At 34.7% G+C, this 12,112-nt stretch overlaps 2 protein-coding genes across 8 annotated transcripts in view; one reads left to right on the forward strand and one right to left on the reverse strand.

The window, feature by feature from the left end:
• The window catches only part of LOC114248952 (uncharacterized), a 120,324-nt gene that overhangs the window by 72,294 nt on the left and 35,918 nt on the right, over nt 1-12,112 (reverse strand). The gene's annotated exons all lie outside the window — the stretch shown is intronic.
• Nucleotides 1-12,112, forward strand: part of LOC114248953 (uncharacterized) — a 70,831-nt gene that overhangs the window by 42,202 nt on the left and 16,517 nt on the right. For 2 of the 4 annotated variants that reach the window (XM_089732939.1, XM_028182393.2), the window contains exon 3: nt 836-872. The exons of the other annotated variants lie outside the window; for them this stretch is intronic. The gene's annotated coding sequence lies outside the window, so the exon portion shown is untranslated. The remainder of the gene's footprint in view (nt 1-835; nt 873-12,112) is intronic. 4 annotated transcript variants of the gene reach the window in all.

The following is a 12,112-nucleotide window of genomic DNA, read 5'->3' on the forward strand; positions in this document are numbered from 1 at the left end:
CAATTTGGTAGGGCGACCAAGCATTCGAGGTGACAATGTCATCCAGTAGGCATTGTCATCGAGTTTTATTGGCACTAAAACCGAAGTATTATGATACTGTTATTATTACCGTTCACCGCTTGAACCAGAATTAACAAAAAAAAAAACGCAGGAATAACATCTCGAATCTAAGCTTTTTATAATTCAAATAAAATCTAAGATAACCAACTAAGGAAGTTGCCAATAATTTTCAACACTCGTAATGATTTTTCATTAAACAAACGTTTTTTAACATCATAAGACAGTAAAGAAGCAAAGTTTCGCTATCGTGGAAAATCTATATATTACTTACTGAATCATATCTTAACGCACTTGACTATATCGTGAATGAAGATTAAAGGCTACGGTTATTCGAAGATTTATTATCTTAGATAACAAGGTGTCACGATCTGTCCTAATTAACTTGGGAATTTTCGGAGTTTTGCTTTTTTGGAGCATTCATTTTCCTTAAACAAAGGCACGTACTTTTGAAGACGTGTTAGGGTTTTCGATTTTGTCCGAATGGATATAGATATTAAATTTATACATGAAAATCATATTGTTAATACAAATAAAACTCTATTAGTTAATGGAACATTAAACATTTATATTTTAAAATAAATCACTCAAGTTTTTTTTGTCAATTATCTGACTATTCATATACCCGTCACATAATTGTTCAAACCCCAAAAAAAAGATAGAATGATTACTGATTACCGGAAGGCCTATAAAAGTAATAGCTGATGTCAAATTGAATCGAAATCCCATTAAAGGGTATTAGCTAGAGTTTTTGTAATAGAATTTTCTTTTATTACAGGAAAATTGCTGTAGCGCGTACCCGGCATGCCACCTAAGTAAGCTAAGTGTTTATAGCGCTTTTGTTAATGATATGCTAGTTTAGTCGGCATGTACGAATGTTATTTTAATTCATGAAGCTTACGTAGAACGTAGAGGCATTATTGGAGGTTACCAAAATGTGTTGAATGTTTCGGCTTTCCCAATTTCTGTTATATAGCTATGAAGTTTTCATTATTAATTCAATTTAGGAGTAAACAATTAGTTTCGCTGATGATTTAAAATTTTTAGTGCGTAAAGATAATTGTAAATAGCCCACGTGCTCAATATAAAAATCTACGAAAAAACGTGTTAACTTTTTTGACATATTTAGGTAGTTGGTGTAAAATGATCACAGCTTTTAGACGCAACTTTACACATGTCTTGCATGTACCTGTCGGCCACATGAGATTGGAGTCTCAGTCGTATGCTACGGAAGGTAACTGATACTGTCTACCTCATAGTAAGTCTTCACCGTCCCTAGACTTCAAGACTGCCAGGACTGATAATAGGATACTTACGAGCGTCTTTTCCTATCCAAATAGGAATGCATGATTTTATTGCGGCAGAAATAGGCTAGATGATGTTAACTATAAGTGCGTGGCCACACCTTACCATCGCAGTTTATCACTAGTAGAATTATTGTTCAATCTCTAAAACTTATGTATGCCTAGTAAGGTAGTAATTTTACATTTCTAGTTGTATGAGATTAGCGGCATTATACAAAATATTGTTTTGCATTATCTTTTACTGGTGGTATGGCGTCTAGTGAGCCCGCATGAGTAGGTCCCACCGCACTGTCTATTTCTGCCGCAACGCGATAATTCGTTCCAGTTTGAAGGGTCAGATAGCCGTTTTATTATAAAATTGAGACTTAAAACTCATGCTCAATGTAGGCTGGGGCATTTGCTGGTGTCTGTGGACTCCGGTAGCTACTTAACAGCAGGTGGGTGAGCTCTTTCTACAGACTGCATAATTATTATTTTTTGAATCCATCCAAACTATGTATAGTTACATAGTCGTTTAAGTCCGTACCGTATCTATACACATAAATAAAATTGGAGGGTCTGTTTGTAATATAGAAATAACCGCTTTTTACTACATGCATATGAATATATGCATATAATACGGTATATACACCAAATTAACATTTTTTACAATTTTTGTCTGTCTGTCTGTCTGTCTCTTTGTTCCGGCTAATGTCTGGAACGGCTGGAACGATTTTGCCGAAACTTTCACCGATAGGTAGCTGATGATATAAGGAGTAACTTAGGCTACTTTTTTAGACTAGCTTCACAATAACCGCGTGTAGCATCGCGGAACTGTGCTATCAATAATAAAATATATTGTTTCCGAAGAGAAGCGAGGGCGGGTCGCTAGTTATGAAGTAAAAACCTACATCTTTGAATTACTGTAGCTGGCATTCAATTAGATGTTTCTTGTATCTTATCTTTTACTCTTCACGGAGTTCTCATCACATGTCCTTCTCCAAACTTAAATTAGACCTAAAAGTTTGAAGAATACTTCACAAAAGCCAGCGTACATGTTTTCAGAATTATATACTCCTAATGAGCTGTACATTCGTTTGACCTGACGAGCGTCCTATTTAGCTGTTGTTATTTAATGCATCGAAAGGTGAAGGAAATCACGACCCTCCCGGTTTTAAGTCATTACGAGAGTCCGAAGATATCACAGCGTGAACGCCGTCATCAATCTGGAGACATTAGGTCGATTCTATTTGTATTGTAAAACGGCAATGGCACTTTAAAATCCGGCATACATGACTGCTTTGCAGCAGAAATCGGCAGGCTAGTGGTACCTATCTATGCGGACCTACAATAAGCCCTACGACCAGTAAGAAATAATTTTCATTTTCAGTGTCGATGTTTGAAAAGTTGTTAAATGAATTGAAAAACACATCGCTTAAATAATTTGTTTTCTTACCAGACGGAACAGTCGTTTTCTTGTGCAATTTTGTTAGTTTCAAATAAATCGGCACACGTTTAGTATCAAAAGACACGAAATTCAACAATTAGTTAAGAAGCTAAATAATGAGAATGGGTATTTAACTTAACTAGATATATCTCTACTTCTGGTTTAATTAGCAGTTTTTTGCTTTAGACTGTATATTTATAATAATATTAATAAGGAATGTTACATTTTGTTATACGCTAGTAAAGATTACATAGCACGTTTTTTAATATATAAGAGTAAAATTTAATGAACTTTAATTACAGTTTTTAAAACTATTTTGGTTTTGAATGAAAAAATATATTACCGGAAATTTAAAAACTATTGTAATATGGATAGGTAAAATGTCAGTTAAAGTACATAGATAAAAAGTATGTCAGTGCAGTACAAGGCTCCGGCTGGTGCAAATCTGTGGTAAACTGCTGTGCATCACACGAACATGTCTAGAGCATGTCATTGGCTATAAAACACCATAGATTATAGGCAAGCACTGCCGCGACGAAGTGTCAAGGTTTTTTCAATTTTAGACTAACATAATATTGCGCTGCGCGAATACACGATTCCCTTGTTCGGTTTTAAGGGTATTATATGTGGTAATTATTAAATTTTAAAAATTGTGAGGTGATGGATAAAAAGAGACCGTGCAATTTGTCCAGCTCTTTTTCTTCGTGGACATCAATTCCTGTGGGCCCCCACCCCTCTGCACCACTAGGAAATTCTCGGAGACGGGAGTGATCGCGCAACACAAAGCGATTGGTGATTATGTAACTAGTGTAACTCGCTTTCAAACATGCAAGACTTATTCATTTGCGGATTAATTACTCTTATTTTTGCAGTGGTTTACGCGGTTACAATTTTTTTACTTGATATTAATCCTTTGACGGTAATTTTTATACTGTCACAGGTCATACATTATTATGCAGAAGTCACAAATAAAGACTTATAGGTAGGTAACCAAATGCAATCTTGTAACTATATAGTATTACCAAATGCATTGTGTTTACATATAGTGTTTTTTAGTCTGTGATTGTTATAGCAATACTACGGTTATTTTATACAAAGTTAATAAATAATACTTCCTCGTATTTATTTAAATGTTCTAAAACTTACTTATACTTACGTAAATACAAGGAGCATATTTCTACTCTTACAATTTTTGCAATTTTCTGGTTTGACATGGTTGACACAGATTAGTTACTTCAATGTAGCGCTCTTCAGTGAAAATTTCCGATTCAATAATGCATGCGCTCCATCTACGTAGAAGCTCGGTAGATCAACTTGTGTTATACCTAAACTCACATGGTTTCAGGTATAGAGAAACTAGGGAAGTTGAAAACTAATTTCCTGTGGTACAAAGCAATCGCCGAAGTGGATATGCAAGGTCTGATAGATACGTTCCGCTGATTTATTGGTACACACATTGGTTGACTGTAGTACTTTGGTGATAAGATTGGTAGTTTGTACTGAAGACTGGTGAGCCCGTATGAGTAGGTATCACCACCACTCTTTGTTCAGCCGCGAAGAAGCCGCGTTTCGGTTAGAAAGGTTTTACTACCGTTTTACTAGATATGCCTGGTCCAGCCATAAGTTCTGTTACAAATGAAAATGATTTTTTTTCAAATGAAGTAATGTAGTATTATTAAAATTTATACCTACATATTTATTAAAGTCTCAGCAAAAAAAAAAAACTATTCGAAATGGTCACCTTGTTCTTTTATACCGGCCCTTAATCTGTTTGGCCGCGAATCTATGGATCTACGCACTGTTTCCAAGGGAAATTTCGCCACTGCTTGCTCCAAAGATTTTTAAGAGACTCAATGTCACCGTGTCCTTTAGAGCAGGCCATGTCCTTCTTAAAAAATTATTGCTGAGAGGTTTCACAATATGATCCAAGACTGTATCTTACTTAATACACTTTGGCTGAAGTTCTCACTCCTTTTTCACAAAAATGTAGTTTAGTGACTCCTTGATGATGATGACCACGTTGTACCTATCCGGCCACTTGAGCAGCTTCTTTAGAACTGTGAGCGTACACTTTATCATTTTGCCTATTGTGTATAGTGTTCTTCAATCGTGAAAATTTTGTCATCGGTAAAGAGGAAATTTCTGTGCCTTTCACCTGCGTATCGCGACAGAAGGCGTTTTGATCGATCCACTCTCTTTAATTGTAAAGATTGTTTTAGTCCTGTATATCGACGATAAGCACCGAGCTTTAGGTCTCGTTTTATAATACGCGTCAGAGTCCTGAGAATCTGGCAATAAGATTTTTTGCGTCCTAATGGGGTTTCGACGAATTCTGGCTTTAACAGCATTAACAGCCTTTGCAATTCTAACAGCACGCGGCTGGCCCGATTTTTTCTTGTCTTCGACAGACGAAGTGTTGGTGTATCTGTTGATATTATTATGCGAACATACGGCTGATAATATGGCTTTTGAACTGTCTGGAATATAACCGACCACTTCATACCCACTTCGTACAAGGCGATCACAACAATTCTATTTTCTTTAACACACCATTCCATATTTTAATTTAATAATGAACATGAAAAAATATGTGAAATGGCGCAAAGTCGAAAGAAGTTTTTAGAATAATATACGTGTTTCAAATTCAAAATGATTAAAAAGTTGAAAAAAAAGAAAAGTTTTTGTGTAACAGTATTTATGGACAGACTAGTTATAACTTGGACTTACAACTCATGTCTCAAGGTGAGTGGCGGCATTTATGTAGTTGATATCTATTAGTTCCTGTAACTACTGGATACTAGGTGTACCATGAGCTCGTTCAGCTAAGCAATAAAAAAATGCTGACTTGCTATGACGACTGTTTTTCATGGATCGAACTGAAGCTGCGGTAAAAATTGATGACACGTTGACAATGTAAACGTGTGCAGGACTTGTGATGGTTGGCTAAAATGTTTGGGCATCACGACTACGAAGGGAAAGGGAACCTTCAATGAATCAGCGTTATTAATCGGTAGACTGACGTTCCGAAAGTAATTTTTCGGTACTTGTATTCTTCTTCTTCTCAGTCGTGTCACTCTTGACAGAGTGGTCGTGATCGTATATATACCTACATAGTTATATATCGTACTTGTATACACACATGTAAACATACATTGTAAATGTTTTTAGTGCAATTCAGATTTTGCCGCATTTATTCCAATCTATGATACTTACCGCAACATACATGTCTTTTTTATCTATCTTCTATGATCTATCTGCCTCCGATTTCCTACCCTGACCATGATATATATTATTCTGCTTAAAAGGGTTGCTTCAACCATTCTGTCTGTTTCTACCGTGAAGTAAATACGTATCCCGGAGGTCGGGATATCAATTATTCCACAGCAATCGGCCGACCTTTCATACTTCGTCAATCTCTTAGTGTACGGTAAAAATCATTTAGTGGTATCTATAATCTAGGTTTAAAAAAAGGAAGTGAGCCGTAAACAGATATTCACGCAAATTCAAGACGGTTATGGTATAAAACAATGAAATGTATGTAAAGAAAAACCTATAGTATTATTTAAAACACTTTTGTTTAAAAAAATTTTGTTTCTTAGACCCAGTCACTCACCTGTCTATCACTCTGTGAAGAGAAGTAGTTCAGTTTTTCATTGTATTATAATACTGTTTAAAATATTAATTTAAAAAAAAGATTAATGGTTTTATATGTGTTTTTCTATATTAAAGAAACCACAATTAAGTCTTTTATTATTCATTCATTCTGGAGTATTCCATATCATTATATGTATTATAGTTTCATTAAATTTAAAATAAAACCCTTGTTAATATTATGTATTAATTGGAACTAAAAATTGGGTTTTTGATGCACGTACATAATATGTACTCGGATCAAGTCTTGAAGTTGTTGAAAATTAAGTTGAAAAATTGCGTTATATAGATAGATACAGGTCAAGCTAATAGAAACCTGTTAATCAAAGGCGAATTCTTCAATGGAGTATTTGGGGTTACGGATAGAATTTTGTGTTTTTTGTAAAGATAAAGAAAACGTATTTTATCTAGGAAAAGTGTTTTTGTTTCCAAAATACGGGTAAACATATTTACATGAAACAAAACTGTTTTGTTTTGAAATTAATCTCGCCGCTACACTGTGGTTTTAGCTTCGAGAGAAGCTAAATAAGATACATAATGAAAAAACAAAACGTATAAGATTTTGTTATTGTTACATTATTATCCGAGTATTAACAATCTGTGTAGCTTAAAATCTTCAAAATTAATTAGAGTCTTATTTAATTGATTAGCTTCTCTTTGTTATTACTTGATTCCTAAGAAAAATCTTTAACATCAGACAACGGTATTTGTTTATATTAATAGTTTCCTTGGTGCAGAGCCACATTCACAGAAAAGTACACCTAAACCCAAAATATCATATCGTTAACAAAGGTACAGATTTCAACCGGAAATTGAATACAGACCCGTTGCCCAATAGAATCACTATTAATTTCATTCTTTGTTGATATTTCTAAAGAGCACGTTTAAATGTTGATTTCTCTAAACATCACGTCAACTGTATGTATGTAAGTAAAATATGCATGTGGAATATTTAATCATGTCGGATCTAGAGAGCGCTCTGCTCACAGCAATCTGACTTTGTAGCCAACATTGCTTTTACCACTTTGTGTACTTTCTAACTTATATTGAGTCATGACTGTGTATTCATTTCTCATGAAATAGTAATGAGATTTTAGACCTCTATTTTTTATATTTTAGCTTTTTTAATGGGAAAGAGAACGAGAAGATTTTAGCTGCTATTCATTTTAAAAAAAGGCATGGTTCTTGTGGGATAGCGCGTAGTAGTGGAGAATATAATAATAAAAATATATAAAAAAATATTATAATAATGTTTTTAATCAGTTAATAGTTTCTTTAACACGCTTTTATGGGCTGAGTTTGTATGTATGTTTAAATGTAACGTCATTGTCATCCAAGAAGTCCGATTCAGTTGAAAATTTGCGTACACATCGGAAAGACGACAACACAATAATTTTATAACTTCGCTTTAGTATCATGACCAATATCAACAGGATAAAAAATATGATATAAATTTTTAGTTTGCTTTCCTATTTAAACGTTTTTTTTTGTTATTAAACTACACTAGATTATGACCGAGCTTTGTTTGTTGTTTGTTTTTTTTTATAACGCCATCTTGTGTCTCGCTAATAGATGTCGGGAAGAGTTGATTATTGAAAACACGAATAAAACAACATTTTCTGAAAATAAATCGTAGCTAGATCGATTTATCGCCCCCGAAATCCCTTGTATACTAAATTTTATGAAAATCGTTGGAGCTGTTTCCGAGATTTAAATTATAAAATATACACAAGAATTTCTCGTTTAAAGGTATAAGATATATGAATACAGTGTGGTCTTGTTATTTTCACATTGCTTTATTTATTTATTTTTTATTGCTTAGGTAGGTGGACGAGCTCACATCCCACCTGGTGTTAAGTGGATACTGGAGCTCATAGATATCCACAACGTAAATGCGCCACCCACCTTGAGATATAAGTTCTAAGGTCTCGAGTATAGTTACAACGGCTGCCCCACCCTTCAAACCGAAACGCATTACTGCTTCATGGCAGAAATAGGCAGGGTGGTGGTACCCCCCGCGCGGACTCACAAGAGGTCCTACCACCAGTAATAATTTTTCATCGGTCCTAATAACCAGAACACATTGATGCTTGAAAGTGGAATGCGCTGCCTTTTTGGGAGATAGTTTGACATAAGAAGGTCTGACTAACATAGTAATAACGGTCATGAAGTCAAGATTGTTTCCTGGCAGAAATAGTCTAGTTCATATTCACAAAAAGCGTTTTCGGTCTATAGATAGACACGGTAGATACAAGTTATAAATCACGCACTTTTTACTCGAAGGGAAATTAAGGATGGCCACGAAACTTCACTATCAAGCACGGGACGGTAATTAATTGCTATCAAATCTATTTTCGCTCAAGGACGTGTCGTAAATAATACTAGTATTATGGAAAGTTAAAACAATGTAACGTTCGTCTAGGTATATAAATATTTTGTGATTTTCGTTAAAAGTAACTAAATAATAACAAAAACAAAACTACATATACGAATAAGTTACGTATTTAGACTGGGAAAATCTATTTTTACTAGAGCATTGGATAGAGGGGTGAAAGGTTATTTTGGTCTGAGCGACATTTTTGCATCTTTACAGGAGAGCCAGAGAGCCATTTAAAGTTTAAAATTTGGAAAAATACCACGACAATAAAACTTCTTCAGCTGGGGTAAACATAATCGAAGTTCAATTAAAAACATCAAACTGTTGATGCTAATACTAAATAAAACGAACCTGTAATTACAAAGATAAATGTCGCATATTAAGCGAAATGGCCTTTCACCTCTCAATATTATCATTAAGCGAAACGAAGGAATGTTTTGTAAACAGACTATTTGAGTTTCAAAGCAATCCACTGTCAAAACCTCCAGGCGATTATGACGATAATTACATCCATCCATACTAATATTTTATTTATTCGATGTCGAATTAGAACTTGTTGAATATTATCAATTTAAAAATGTAAGCAATTGTCAAATTATAGTTTGTTCCAGTGTGGTTAAGTTCTGGCGAATGTGAAATTTGTCGAACGTGTGGCCTGCACTGCCGACCATAATTACATCCATCCATACTAATATTGATAATACTGAATTATAATACTGAGCCGCAGACCGGGCTCAGTGGTGTAGATTGGGAGAGGCCTATGTCCAGCAGTGGACGACTGTGGGCTGTTGATGATAATGATGATGATGATGATACTAATATTTTATTTATTCGATGTCGAATTAGAACTTGTTGAATATTATCAATTTAGAAATGTAAGCAATTGTCAAATTATAGTTTGTTCCAGGGTGGTTAAATTCTGGCGAACGTGAAATTTGTAGGACGTATTATAGGCCTACACTGCCGACCACCATCCTGCCTATGTTTACCGCGAAATATTTATACGTCCCAGTTTGAAAAGTGGGAAAGCTGTACAATTCAATTGAGACTGCGACCGCATGTCTCACGGTGGCTGGAGGCATACGCGTTGTGATGTTTATGGAACGAAAAAAAAATCAGATTAAGCTTAGCCCACTGAGTTTCTCGCCGGGTCTTTTCAGTGAGTTGCGAGTCTGATCCGCTAGTAGATTCAGTGAAGCACTACTCTTGTAGGGTTAGTGTTGGCAAACTCTCTTAACTTGAGCCTGTGAGCTCACCTACCCGTCTGGGATAGCTGGAATAGCTCCTTAGGCAACCAGCGATTAGACAGGGGAAAAAACTTAAGCAATGAATAAAAATAAATAGCGCTAAATCTGTGTGCTAGAACATAACATTATATTAATAATATTAACATGTCTTTCTGAACTAAGATTAGGTATCAGTTTCTTGACTTAGAAACTTGATGGTAATAAGACCTGTTGCAAACAAGAAACCGGTTTTGATGTTATAGCGGATGGTTTAAAATTTTATCAGTAACTTAAATTAGAGCTTATTCCAAAGATAACATATAATTAAATAACAATGATTAAATGTCGTATTTCATAAACTCAATGAAGATTTTATTTTGAGAGAAGTTTTATTGCTAACGATTTTCTACGTTCTGTATCTATAAAACATTCGCTTACATAGCATTTGCAATTTAAACGACTAATTTTAATATTAGAATAAAGGTTAAGAGAAAAAAAGAAAAAAATACAGTCAGTACTCTGATTATATGAAATATAATAACAAAGTAACATAGATTTTTATTTGCTGGCAACTACGACATTTAAAAAAAAATTAGATTAAGTACTGTATAAAATCGATTTTGTACTGTCGTTCCAGCTTAAGCTAATAAAACGCGTAATGACGATATTGTATTTCAAGCACAACTGATTAAACATGGCACCTGGACCAATGCCAATGCTGTCAGGAAAATAAGACTTTTTTTTTCTTTATTGCCCTTGTAGGCAGACGAGCATACGGCCCACCTGATGGTGAGTGGTTACCGTCGCCCATGGACTTCAACAACGCCAGGGGCAGAGTCAAGCCGCTGCCTACCGTTTAATACTCTCCACAAGCCTCGTTTGAAGAAGATCATAGCGCTGTGGACTGTGGAATACTAGAAAAGTTCACAAATCGAATCGTGATTTAGGTTTCTATGTACTAAAGCATTACACGGACACTTCATGTGAACGTTGTTTGCAGGTATAACAAAAAGTTTCATTCAAAAATCATAGATAAACTCTAATGTTTTCAAATATAAAAGAAAGTGACATTAGAGAACGTGAGAATGAGCTATATAAAAATTTGAAATACAAGACAACGAGAGCATCGAACGTGATAATGTGCGAACAATAAAACTCGCGTTTGCTTGCAAATGAGAAAGCATTATTTTGCAGGGTACTTTGATATTCGGGAACATGTGAACAAAATAATTGGGAAGGTTTCTGAGGGCGCTCATTGAATTATACTCCCTGAATTTTTCGAAACTTTCAAGAGCAGGAGACATTTTTGATTGCCTTAGAAGGCGGATAAGCAAGTGATTCTCCTGGTGGTGAGCGATCACCTACGCCCACGTATATCAGTAATATCAAGGGGAACCGTCAAGCCGTTTCCTAGCTCTGAGGATCCCTTCGAACCTCTTTTGTTATATATGTATAACAATAATAATAATAACTAACAATAACTGGGAACTGAATCATGCAAATCACGCAAAGTTTGGACCTTCAAGTATATTAATAAGTTTCAAGTTTTACAATGTTTCTAAAGTTATACCCTTAGAAAAATGCATCTATGATAAGTTTCCAGATTTTTTGAAAATAAAACAAACATAATATCATAATTAAACCGAAATTCTTATCGAGGGTTATGAAATATAAAAATATTACAGCAGAAGTTATTTAATTATTCAGAAGTAATTCAATTACTTCTGCTGTATAAAAAAATTCCAATACCTGTATGATTCTAGAACATTCCTTGAAAGCGTTTACTTAGTTATTAGATTCGAAATTAATCAAAATTTCGCACATTAAATGAATAATATAACAATTGAACCTCAATTAAATCCCAAATGATCGCGATCCCAATCCAACGAATTAGCTTTGATTAGATTAGCCCAGAATTATGATTGATAAAGATATAAATCCAATAAGTTCGCTAGAAAGGAGCCCAGTAATCAGTATCCACACAGTACGTACAGTACGGAGTAACAATTTGCGAAGTGGATAAGTTTCTGCTATAGGGTTACATAATACTGTTAAAGCTGGCAGTAATCGA

This window comes from Bombyx mandarina, chromosome 15 (assembly GCF_030267445.1).
Source record: "Bombyx mandarina strain Sakado chromosome 15, ASM3026744v2".
In the NCBI taxonomy this organism is placed as follows: Eukaryota; Metazoa; Arthropoda; class Insecta; order Lepidoptera; family Bombycidae; genus Bombyx; species Bombyx mandarina.